This window comes from Balaenoptera ricei, chromosome 13, assembly GCF_028023285.1.
Source record: "Balaenoptera ricei isolate mBalRic1 chromosome 13, mBalRic1.hap2, whole genome shotgun sequence".
In the NCBI taxonomy this organism is placed as follows: Eukaryota; Metazoa; Chordata; class Mammalia; order Artiodactyla; family Balaenopteridae; genus Balaenoptera; species Balaenoptera ricei.
Window position 1 is genome coordinate 94204761 of NC_082651.1, and position 13472 is coordinate 94218232.

Here is a 13472-nt window from a genome sequence, read left to right on the forward strand (position 1 = left end):
ATTTTGTAGGTGAGAATTTATTTTTTAGCAAAATATGAGTTTTAGGACTTGGGAGGTATATAAATATCTCAACAAATTCATTTGTGAAATGAAAGGAAATTTTTGAGCCCTTTTATGGCCTTATGCAAGTTTCCTTCTGAGTGATGAATAATGGCATTAGTAAATCCTATGCTTTTTATATCTTGTCAGTGAAGTTTTGTCCTGAGATATATCCAAAAAAGGGATTGTATCTAAATAAGGTCTCTCTATAGCAAGATACGAGCCAGGAGACCAGTTAAGAATAAAAGTATAATGCCATAGAATCAAAGACCAGAACAACAGAAATGGAGTCTCCTGGAGTCTAAATTGGGAGCCAAGGATTATGCTAAACTCTGGGAATAAACAGACTTTGTGGAACCCACTGTTTATAATTTTTTGATCCTAAATTGATAAAATAAGGGAAACAAAGTCCTCTGTTCTCTAGTGGGAATATAAAAGAAATGTCAATTCCCATTTATAGAACACTAGATAATGAATCAAGTACCTTCACAAATATTACCCTAATCCAGATAAAACAGACCCAGGAATATAAAAACACTTAAACTTGCTCTTGAGTAGTACTGGGGAAATTAGCAACTAATGTCAGGTGTTGAAGCTGGCCTGGTACTTAGAAGGGAGTTATTGAAAGCACCTTACCTCACCGGAGTAGTGCTAGAAGAGGATGTATTAATTCCTGAGATAGTTTTACCCCTTGTCTAAATTTTATACTGGGTTCATTGACTGATGAAAGCAGTAGCAAAAACAAGTCATGACTCTGAACATGAAAAAGTTTCTAAAGATGCTTCAGCCCATGAAAAAGAGCCAGCTGTGAAGTGTCTGAAAACTCCTGTGTAGTGGATATCTATTTTTCTTGATTCCTCAAAATCTATTGCACATTTTTGGTGGTGAAACCTGATTTTTACTTGGGAAATTTTTCTTCACCACTGGATAAAATCAGAGACAGAGAGATCTGGCCCAGCCAGGAGGTAAGCCCATGCTAGATCTCCCTTCCTAGCACTTGAAGAGAGAGAGTACCCAAAAGGTAAGACATGGAGGTTCAAGTGTTCCAGCCGTGGCACCCACAGGGGCAACCCTGTCCAGCAGGTCCTGTCCTGAGGCCTGTTCCTGCCTTTCCAGCCTGGTTTTCACTTTCCCTCCCATCCTATGAGTTCCACCCCAGCCTTCTAATAAACTCTCTGTTAGTTTATGTCAGCTGGAGTAGGTTTCTGGTGCTTACAACCAAAGGGTTCTAACTGATATATGAGGCTTTTTTGTTTTTGTTTCTCATTTATTCTTTCATTGAGTCATTGATTCATTCATGCATTTGTTCATTCAATAATCATTTATTTACCAAATATTTTGTGCAGGCCCTAGAATTGCATCAGACATGATAACTGCTCTCAAGATTATAGTCCATTGGAAGGAACTAAGATTACACTCCACTGTTTGTCCATGCTTTGTTCATGTTGCTTTGTTCTTCTGGAATGGCCTCTGTGCCTCTCCATTTCTTCCTACTCATATTTGTCATTAAAGCCTCAGCTCCTCCAAGAAGTCTTTGATGCCCTACAGGCTGGATTAAGTGACCATCTCTAGACTTGACACCACCATGTATTATTGTAGGTTCCTTCACTAGAGAATAACCTTCTTGAGGGCAAACACTCACCACCTTTATCTCTGCATCTTCAATGCCCAGCACCACGCAAGGCCCTCACTGGGAGTTCATTCATGGTCTCTGAAGAAATAGAGTGTGATGAGTGGTGAACAGACTTACATGCAAGATGTTAGTGGGAGAATAGAGACAGGAGGGACCAAATAGACTTCCAAACAGAGGGTCTAGTAAAACTTCAGAGAAGAGATGTCACTCAAGTCAAATTTTAAAGGATGATTGCAAGTTTTCAGATAATAAAGGACTAAAGTTATTGAATGAGCAGAGGGAGACCATAAAGAAAGACATGAAATAATGGGAATGCATAGAAGGGGAAGGCTGAGTACTCAGGGTGTCTGGAATCTGGAATACAGATGTTTAGTGGCGTGAGGGTAATGAATCAGAAGAAGGGCTTTGTCATGTTGAAGGAATTTAGTCTTTACTCATATTCAGTGAGAGGCAGTATGACTGTATTAGTTTGCTAGAGCTGCCATAACAAAATACCACAGACTGAGTGGCTTAAGCATTAGGTTTATTTTCTCACAGTTTGGGAGGCTGCAGGTCTAAGATCAAGGTGTCAGCGAGTTCTCTCTTTTTTTTTTTTTGTTTTTAGAAGGGGGAACATGTTCTTTATTTTACTTACTTATTTTTTGGCCACACCATGCAGCATGTGAGATCTTAGTTCTCCAACTAGGGATTGAACCCACGCTCCCTGCACTGGGAGTGCAGAGTCTTAACCACTGGACCAACAGGGAAGTCCCACGTTTGGTTTCTTGCATGGCCTCTCTCCTTGGCTTGCAGACGGCTGTCTTCTTGCTGTGTCCTCACGTGGTCTTTCTTCATGTCTGTATGCAAGTTTCCTCTTTTTATAAGGACACCAGTCAGATTCGATTCAGGCCCACTCTAATGGTTTCATTTTAACTTAATTACTTCTTTAAAGGCTTTATCTCTAAGTAGAGTCACATTCTGAAGTACTGGGGCCTAGGACTTCAACATATGAATTTTAGGGTGACACAATTCAGCCCATAAAAAGAATGTAGTAGTCAAGAGCAGAGACTCTGCAGTTGACTTCCTAGGTTCAGATCCTTGATTTTTTTATTTAGTAGCTGTATAATTTTGGACAAGTGACTTAAACACTCTTTTCCTCAGTTTTCCATCTGCAAAATAGTATTAATAATTACCTTTTGGGTTGTTATGAATGAGAATAGTGCTTGGCAAAACAATACATAAAAGGGAAAATATTCACTGGGGAGAGACATAATCAAGAATCACTCTGGAGTCAGGGTGGGGGATGGGTTGGAAATAGAAAAACTGGAGGCAGGGAGGTCAGTAGAACATACAGAATTTTGTAACCTAGTCATTATTTCAGAGAAAGGGGAGGAAAGAGTGAAGATACATAAAGATGTTGGCATCAGCTGGGATAGGAAAATCCATAGGGAAAGCATATTTAGAGTGGAGGGAGAGGCGCTCAGAGACATTGTGAGTTTGAGATGCTTGAGATTCACTCAAGAATCAAGTCTAGCAGAGAGTGACACATACAGTTCTGAAGCTTGGGGTAAAATCTGGGCCCTTAAACAACAGAGTCAAGAGTCATAAGAGAAAAAATGGCAGCTGTATTCATAAACTATGGTGAAATTGTCCACAGAGAACCAATCCATATGACTTTGAGACTAGCACCATAATTTTCCAACACGATCACTAGGGAACGTAAGACCAAACCCCACATCCTTGCCAAAGGTCATCCTACTGACCAGGATCCTGGTAAGAGCAGCACCAGGATTAAGGTCTTAATGGCAGAGAGATCTGCCAGGCTTCAGTTTCCAAGAATGAGTGTCAGGGAAGACAGGATAGAATAGAGGACCCTGAATTCCATCTTGTTTTCAATCTAGCCTATTGCGGGGGTTTTTTGGGATTGATTGATTGATTGATTGATTGATTGATTTATGGCTGCGTTGGGTCTTCATTGCTGCGCACGGGCTTTCTCTAGTTGTGGCAAGCAAGGGCTACTCTTCGCTGCGGTGTGCGGGCTTCTCACTGTGGTGGCTTCTCTTGTTGCGGAGCACAGGCTCTAGGCGCGCTGGCTTCAGTAGTTGTGGCACAGGTGCTTAGTTGCTCCACGTCATGTGGGATCTTCCCAGACCAGGGCTCGAACCCGTGTCCCTTCCATTGGCAGGCGGATGCTTAACCACTGCACCACCAGGGAAGTCTGCCTATTGCGTTCTGACTGAGTAAAATCTAGAGATCAAAAGTATCACTGATTTAGTTCATAATTGTCTCCTAGGCCCAGGAGATAAAGAACTTAATCAAATGTAATCTCCTTCCTCAGAAACCACCATGTCTACTATGTATACAAATGTGACTTTGCACGTAGTCAGGTCATTCTGAGCCAGTGTTCTCTTCTGAAAAATTACAATAAAATCGTAGTAGCCTTGCCCTCCCTCTGGTATCAGAGTGATGATATGTAATAGGACAATGGTTTATAGTTCCCCAAAGTTTATACCGGAGGGTGTTTTTGTTGTATCATTGTTATTAGTAAGCACTGACAAAGCCATGGTCAGTGGTATTTCAATAGAAAGGGATCCAGTGGACCCTACCTTTGTCTACAGTGTAGCCTCTGAATAACACTACTACCAGGTACATCACTTGTCAATGCCCAGAGCAGCCTTCTGGTGACCACAAAGTGACTATGCACAGAGAAAGCGACTTCATCGCAAACCATGTGAGAAATCATTTGAGGAAGATATCCTCTCGCCCCAAGCATCCTGTGACGAAGGATAATGTTTATTTCAGTGCAGTCCAGTCATGGGACCCAGTAGCTGGGCAGGAAGTGGTGGCCAGTCTTACAGATGGTTGACTCAGTCCCCAAACCATCTGCCGATGAGCACCAAGGCCCTACCTCGTTAGTCAAGCAGGAAACAACCAAGGCAGCTGGAGAGGGGAGAAGTGGCCTGGTTTAGTGAAAAGACCACCAGACTGAGAATCAGGACACCTGCTCTCCCCATCCCTGCTCCACCACAAATGAATTATCTGGATAAATGGTGAAAAACCATTTTTCTTCTCTGGGCTTCCAGTTCCTCCTCTGCCGGAAGAGGGATTTAAATCAGATTCTTTCTCAGGGAAAGGAACTTCCCCTAAATAACATCTAACACTTCTCTGTATATTACTGATAGTTGCTGTACAACTGGCAAGGTAAGTGTGATCACCCTACTCAGTAGATGGAGGTAAAATCTTTCAGCTTTACCTTTCCTCTCTTCTCCATCTCTGCCCCATGTCTATGGCTCCACTGAGGGCCGGCTCCATGAGTGTCCAACTTCAGATGGGTTCTGTGCTTGGTTTAACACTCTACTGTCAGGTCTCAAAATGCACAGTAATTTTTGAAGAAGGACCTCACATTTTCATTTGTCATTGGGCCGCACAAATTATGTAGCTGATCCTGTCTTGATTCTATGATCCCGCCTTGATTCTATGATCCCTGGCAACTGAGACTCTGGGCGGTAGGTGCTCAGGAACAGAAAAAGGTGTTTTCTACAGGGTGTAGTTCTCACTCCACAGAACCCCAGTGATGTGGGCAAGATGAAGGTGACAGAGGTGAGCTCATTAAATTGAGTCAAGTACTTCCAGGGGAAGATGCAGGGTCAATAGTTACAGAAAAAGGAAAGAAACTCTCCTGATCTGGGAGGAGCTAGGAACTGGCTCCTTGCCTCCAGATATTCTGACATTGTGGGAGAAAATTCTCTTTGTTATTGAGTCAAGAAGTTGGGAAATGTGTATGTGTTCAGAGTGGGGTAAGGTGCTCATTTCCTTCCAACTTTTTATGTCTCTGAGCCCTCAAGCTAGGGATCGCTTGAGGAGCAGGTGGGAAAGGAAGACAAAGGTTAGACTCAAATGATCACAATAAACCCTATGGTCCTAACTGCTACCAGAGCCCTTCCAGTGTGAATGTCGGATGAGGAGTCCAGGGTTTCCATGTGGTACCCTACACCTCATGCAGCTCTCTATCAGGGCCTCCTGCCTGCCTACGCCTGTGCTCTCTCTGCTGACAGCATCAGAGCTAGCAGTCCACAGATACCGCCTGGGATCTCCAGAGGGCTTCATGCCTCCCAGGCTTACTGAGGAGAGCCTGGAGTGGTGGCCTGGGAAATGCACCAAAGAAAATATGTGGGTGTCCCAAGGGAGAAGGAAATGGGAGTCCAGAGTCTTGGTTGAGAGACCTAGGCTCTGCCATGCATCTTAGCAAACTGGTCCTTTTGTCCTCATCTACAAATGATGAGGTTGGACAGCAGAGGCGATGTAGTTTAATATGTGAAATGTACTCCACGTAGAGTTAAGTAGTTCTGGGTTCAAATCCTGACTTCACCGCATCTGTAACTGTGCGATCCTGGGTGAGTTTCTTCACTCCTCAAAGCTTTGTTTTCCTCATTAACACTTGAAAATAGACTCAATAATGTCTCTTTCACAGAGTTGCTATGTGACATGAATAGGCTGATAAGAGGATCACAGGAGGGTCCCACTCTGGCACATGTAAGCATTCAATCTTTGAAAATGATTACTACTTATAGAAGCTTTGAGACTTTCCCAGGGACCTGTGACTATGTGATGAAATGGTGTTTGTTCTGGTGTCTGAGACACGGTCAGCAGGGGCAGGAGAGGGGGGGCTCTTGCAGATCCAGTGCACATTTGGAGACATGGCCATGCAGTGAGCAGAGACTTCCATGGTATGCAGGGGCGGGGGGGAACAGAGTGCTCACGGGAAAAGGAGACCCCAAACCCCTTCAGTGCAGATTCTGTCCTTGGTGCTCATCTTCCTGTTGGCCAGGAGTGCGTGGGCGTGGATCACAGGGTTTGGTACCTCACAGGTCCAAGCTGGGTTCCATCTAGACAGACAGCTGGAGGCTGGCAGCACAGGATGCCAAGCACGTTGGGGAGGAGGCGGTACCTCAGCAAAACATGTTCTCTTCCTGCCTCCACTGACTGCTGGCTTCCAGGAGATAGCTGGGAGTAGCCGAGGGCTAGCCTAGGAGCCTCGGCCAAAATCGATAAATCAAGGGAGCTGTCTGGCTAGTGGTGATTTCTCTGTCTTGCCCATCAGCCTCCTAGGTAACAAGCAGCTCTGCCTGTTAGGTCATCTGTCAGGTCAGATGGCCATGGTGACACATCATCCTAAGGGCTCCCAAAGCAGGGTCCTACCCTTCTCAACTGATCTTCTTCTAACCACCGGTCCATTCAAATCTCAGGCATTGGGAAACTCTGTCACTTAGCCTCATTTGGACTTGCCCATCTATAATCTCAATAGGTACAAGGAAGTCTCTATGACCTGCCCCCTGCATTCATATCTCATCATACTTCCCTCTGCTTCCCACCTCATCTTTATATGTTGGTAATACCGAATTTCACTTAAGCTCTTTCCTCTTCCTAGGAAATAATGTTCCTCATCTTCCCGGCATCCTCAGCTACCACCAATTGGACTGAGTTCTTCATTTCCCCCCAGGCTGGGCTAGGTGCTACTTCTTCATGTTACCATGACTACCTGAGTGTACCTCTTCCCTGGTACTTGTCAAAATACATAATAACTCTCTCCTACTAGACTTGAGACCAAAGAGGATTCCTCATAATCCTATTACTTAATGCATAGTCAGATCTCAGGGTATATACATTTAAAAGAAAAAAGTGAAACAAAACAAAACTTCTACAAGTTCAATTCAATCTACCTTGATCCATCCTAAACCCCTTCTCCTGCCACTCGTTCTCCACAAAGTAGCCAAGTTCATGTTTGTACAACACAAAGCTAGTTGGGTCCCTTTCATGCTCAAAAGTTTTCAATAGCTTCACATAACCCTTAGGATAAAAATGCTATATCCTTATCATGCACTACAAAATCCTACTGGATCTAAATTCTGCCTATTTCACTCTCAAAAACACTTGTCCATATTTTTGGTTTCTGTATCAGTTTGGTTTGCTGTATAATAAATCACCCTAATCTAGTGGCTTAATACATAATCAGTTATTATTGTTCAAATGATTATTGTTTTAAGCCACTGGTCTTCTCTGGACTTACTGATGCGTCTGTCACCAGGTGTGGGTCAGGTAAGCAGCTCTGCTGATCTTGGCTGAGCTTGCTCACACGTTAAGGAGCTGGCTTGCCACAGGCTAGTCTAGAATGGCCCCAGAGAGACAACTTGGCTCTCCTCCATGTGGTCTCTTGTTCTCTAGCAGACTCACCTTCTCTTGTTTATAGGGTGGTAGCAGGGTTCCAGAAGACTTTTCTTGAGTCTTAGGCTCATAATTGGCTTAAAAACACTTCCACCTCATTCTGTTGACCAAAGTGGGTCACAAAGCCAGTCCAGATTCAAAGAGTGGAGACAGAGGTCCCACTGTTTGACAGGAAAAGCTGTCAGGTCACATTGCAAAGGTCATAGACTCAGGAAAGGGTAAAAAAACACAGTCACTTTTGCAATCAATTTACCAGAGACCGTGATTCAATAATGAGAATCAAGCATTTGTATTTTTAGTAAGTATTCAGATGATTCTGCCAAGTCACTCCAGGATCGTCCTTTGAGAGCACTACTTATCCTCAAGTCACACCACCTTCCTTCTGTCACCTGAACATGTCCTGTTCTTTCCAGAGACCTAGAAAGATCTCCATAAATCTGTGTTGACTGAATAAACAATTGATGATATTAGAAGTCAGGAGGGTTGGGAGCAAATCAAGATCAGAGATTCAGGAAAAACAAAACGAGAAAGATAAAATCAAAGGTATCGGAGGCCCCTTTTCTACTTGAGGTCCAAGGCTGGACGTAGATGCCTGGAAGCGAGCCCAGGCAGGAGGCTATGGAGAGAACCCGGGAGAGAACAGGGCAAGCAGCATTCAGATCTCATCTCAAACTCGCCTCATCCTCCTGTCCCTTGGGACTTCAATGATGTTGAAAGAACACATGTCAGCCCCACAGCTGACACATCTGCTTCAAAGGCAGCAGAGCCATATGGAGTCTGTTTGCTCCTGTGCCCCATCCTCTCCCGAGCTGATCACCGTTCCACGTGGACCTCCTGCAATTGATTAAAAAAAGGATTCTGCTCTTACCGTGCTGTGAGAGAAGAGCAATGCGTCTTATCACAGGGAAGATCCAGCGTGTTCCAGGGCCGCTGTGGGGAATCTCCAGCTCCAGTCCCACTTGAAGCCTGGTTTCTCCTAGCAACAAGAAAGAAATGCAGGAGCAAATCCCTTCCAAAATCCCTCAATCCCCAAATCACAATCTGTACATCCAGAGAACAAAGATCCGCCAACATCTGCCCCCAACACCTCATTCTTCCAATATTGAGACTTGAAAGACCAGGACACATTTGCTTTTTACCATTCTATTATGAAGGGAAATCTTAGTTTTCTATCACACTCACTCAGCTGGAATACTTTTCACATGTTTCTCCTTTTCAAACTCTCTCTCTCATCTCCCAAAATAGCCACATCAATGATGCACGTTTTCTTAAATAAGCTCCTGTCTCCTTAGGTTCTCATTACCTGCCTGGAAAGCTGAGTCATGCAGGATTCACACATCATTATTCTGGGTCATAACTCCAGGCAGGGTGCTCCCACCTCCTCCCCATGCTCAAGTTACCCTCTGTCAGTCACCCTGACCCCACGGGCTTTCTCATACATCCTTGCGAAGCTGAGTTGTCAGAGGAACCAGAGTGCCACATCCAGAGGCAGGACTAAGTGATGGCTGGTCTCCCCCAAGCAAAGAAATTGGCCCAGATGAGAATGATTCCCTCTTAGCTTGCAGCCAGTTACCTTCGTCTCCTGGATGTGAGAGTGGGAAACATCCATTGGTCAGGTCCCACCATCCTCATTTGAAAGAAATTATTTTGATGGCTGGTCTCACTTGGAAATGGGGATAGTAATAGTTAGTACACTGAATTCTTGGGAGGGTCAGATGCCTAGGAAGTATCCAGCATGGAGTTTGCTCAATGAAGCGTTGGTTGAGTGTGATTCTAGGTTGAGATGGAAAACGGATGATGACGGGAATGAGGCTGTCCTGTGTATGCCCCAAAGCATGCCTGCAGCAGATACTTCCAGAAGTTAAGGAAATGCACCTGTCCTGGAAACTCCCGAAATGAAACTTTTAGTTGAATGATGAAGCAATTCAACCGTTGAGTTCATCTGTGCCTTAGGAAAAAGAGAGTAATAAAACTCAAGATGATGAGAGAATTAATGTAAGTCCTAAAGGAATGAGGTGAACAGAATTACTGCAAAGGACGTTGTGCATTCTGGTAACAGAGATTGTTTGCTACAGTTTGTAAGAACTTAATAATTATAAATGAACACATTGGTAAAATAACCTACATAAAAACTTTGGCAAGAAGTTTTGGACACGGAGTGCCCTTGACATTAAACTCAGATGTAAGAAGCATGCATGGCGTATTAGGAAAGACGTTGGACGGGGAAACAACAGACCTGGGTTCCAGTTCTAGATTGCTTCATCATCTTTTTATCCAGGGTTTTATTCACCTTCTTTGTAAATTGAGGGGTTGAAATGGGGGTCCTTAAAGATCTTTTCCAGTGTGACTTTCTCCGATCCCTTGTGGGTGATTCCAGTGAGCAGGAGACTGAGGTCTCATGAGCTGGAATCACCAAAGGATCACAGATACCGGGAACTTTACGTTAGGAAACACATTGCAATGCAGTCGGAGGCCCTTTCAATGGGTGAGTTTGGACTGACCAGGCAAGAGTGCTGCCATGCCCTCTACTTGGAATCCAACTTCCTTCTCCATCTGTTCCTCTGTCCTCTCACTACAACGCCTTTCTCTGATCTCCACTTAGACGTCCAACCTTTCCACTGGGAAGCTTCTCTGCCCCTCTAAGTCCGGGTCCACTGCCTTTCTCCCTTACTTGTCCCCATAATGCCCTCTACTGCCTTTTTCATCATATTTCTACTGGATCATGGCTTCTTTTCTCTCTGCATTCCCCTCTCAACTGCAAGCACAGTGAGGTCAGAGACGCTGTCTATGTTTCCCCAGCTTCCAGCACAGTGCCTAGTACACATTCTGTCCTCAGTGTGTGTGTCTGTGGGTGTGTCTGTGTATGTGCACATGTGTTAAATGCAAACCAAGACCTTAGTTCAAATACTGGCTCTGTCACTAACCTGGGCTCACCAACTGCCCATTTCCCCATCTTTTCTGTCCTCTCTATCCCCATTGCCAATTCTCAAGTTCAGGTTGTCATAATTGTTTACCTAGATTGTTTCTAGAAACTTCCTTTCAGCCTGTCCTCCCTTCTTCCAATGCTTGCCCTTTGCTTGCTTTCAGATAATTTTCATTAAAACAATGTTACCTCTAATTTTAAAAAAACCTTAGGATTGATATAAAAAGTCCCAACTCCTTAGTCTAGCTTTCAAGGCTATTACCATCTAATCTCAAAGTACCTTTCCAGCCACTTCTCCCTTGAACTCTGACTCACCAGCATCAGACTATTTGCCATTTCCTGAGTGCCCCATCAGCTGTCACATCTCTGGGCTTTTAGTGCAACTCACTGCTGCCTAGGATGTCTCTCTCACTCCCTTTACTACCTCGAGAAATTCTCTAGGATCAGAGAGATCTTGTTCCTCCTCTTCCCCCGGCAATTAGCACATTTTTATAAAGGTGACATTAATGTGTGCTTTCTTCATTCAACTGTAACTCCCTTAAGCAGTGACAAAATGTCTTTTCAGCTTTGTCGTTCCTGTGGGCCTGGGTGGAATGCCTACATGGCACCACATAGAAATTGGTCAATGAAAGTTCGTAGGAGGAATAAATATCTACGTGTAAGGGTCTAAATTGCTAATTTCATTTTGAAGTGCTCTCTCTCTCTTTCTCTCTCTATCATCTATCATCTATCTATCTATCTATATGTATGTATGTATTTCTAATCAAGGATATCCAAACACATTTACAATCCCACTTTCCCATATCAGGTGAGATTTACAAACTGCAGCTTAGAAGTAAGTTTCTCATGAACTTAAGTTGAAAGTCTGAATAAATATTCAATACATGAAACTACTTGAATAATTGTTCTCAACTTTGGCTGCTCAGTAGAATTTCCTGGGGAATCTTTAAACCCTTGATACCCAGACTGCATTTTGCATTTTCAAATTTGATTACCCCTTACCAAGTGAATCAAAATCTCTAGTGGTGGAACCTGGGCATCATTATTTTTAAAGCTCCCCAGGAAACTAGAGTGTGCAGGCAAAGTGGAAAACCAGGGCCTGAACAGAAGACAGAAAGGAACCGGTGGAGAAACTGGCTTCTGTGACTAAAGCAGCGTGGAAAGAGCCCAGGTTGTTTGGTTGAATCATATTTCTTGGTTCCAAAAGCATTAGATGAGGTCATGGAGTGGGATCCTAGTCCAATAGGACCTGTGTCTTTTTAAGAGGAGGAAGAGACATCAAGGATGCTCACATAGGGCAAAAGCCAGGTGAGGACACGGTGAGAAGATGGTTGTCTGCTAGCCAAGGAGAGAGTCCTCAGAGAAACCAAACCTATCAACACCGTGACCTTAGACTTCCAACTTCCAAAACTGTGAGAACTTCATTTCCGTTGTTTAAACCATCCAGCCTGCCATATTTGTTATGGCAGCCCCAGCAGACTAACATGCTCCATCATCCATGGCATCAAGAGGTTTGCTCAGATAAGCCAGCTCTGCGGTGTGATCATAAAGTTGTTCAGACAGAATCTGAAATTAGCCACTTGACTTCTCTCCTCTTGGCTATTCCTCAAAGTGGAGTCAAATTGGTCAAGTTTTCTGGGGTTGGGGTTTTATGGACCATGTTAAAGTAAAGCTAGCCCCATCTGACATTGGTGGAAGAGGCACGAGGCTGATAAGAGGCAGCTAATTCGTGCAAGTGGGCTCAGCTTACCTGGTTACCATTGTATTTGCTCCCTGTTTACCCCAAACGGCTGGACTCCATGAGCTACCCCTGCATGATGTCACACTTCTGTGCTGAGAAGCCCAATTAGGAAATTCTTTGCCTCAGCATTTTCCGTCTTATCCCCTGCTCCATTAACAGCATCCTCTTGACTCTGGAGGGCGGACCATTCTGTAACTCAATCCACTCCAGAGCACTTAATAAATTTTTGTTCAGGGTGATGGACAGTGTGATGCAAAGAGTTTTACAATCACACTGCCCTGCTACTGAACCCTACCTCTCTCGCTTAGGAGTTGTGAGAACTTGGGGCCACTGTTCTGAGCCTCAGTTTACTCATGTGCAAAATGAGAATGAAAGTAACTTTATGTAGTTGATATGAGGGTTAATGAAAAATTTATTTCAGAGTGTAGAATGATGTCTAGCACATTGTAGCTAACCAATATTCCCCTTTGCCTGTGATCTTTTGAATTTCAATATAATCTAGTTTTAGCTTATAATTTAATGTTGAGCACCAGCTAGCAGTAAGAGATTGCCAGTGTTTTGGAGCTGACACGTTCCTTATGTTTCATAGTCCAATCCCTCCACTTTACAAGGAAACCATTTTCCCCAAGATTATGTAGCAAGTTGTGCTCAAGCTGAAACAAGATCCCAATCCTCCTGACTCCAGTTCACCACTCTTTCTAGAACTCCTTCTGCCTGATAGAGCATGCAGTCACTGAATTTTCCTTCAGATGGTAAAACCACATTGGTTTCATTCCTTCCTCCCTGGACAATCTCTAGTTTACCCATTGGATTCTCAGCTTCACTCTGCCTTATTCTTCAACATTCCCAATACAGACCATTGCATTGCCCTCTGCTTGTCCCTGAGTAGATGTGTCTAGTAAGTTTGCCTCCTATGTCCCAGGGGTCAAAATGTG

The 13472-nt window shown here is 43.9% G+C and overlaps 1 long non-coding RNA gene across 1 annotated transcript; it reads right to left on the reverse strand.

Moving 5' to 3' along the window:
- Positions 1-3308: 3308 nt before the first annotated feature.
- Positions 3309-9070, reverse strand: LOC132377098 (uncharacterized). The gene is made up of 3 exons (XR_009506526.1): positions 9013-9070; positions 8742-8849; positions 3309-3898 (listed from the first exon to the last, which is right to left on the reverse strand). It is a non-coding gene; the product is annotated as an uncharacterized LOC132377098 (long non-coding RNA).
- Positions 9071-13472: the final 4402 nt, after the last annotated feature.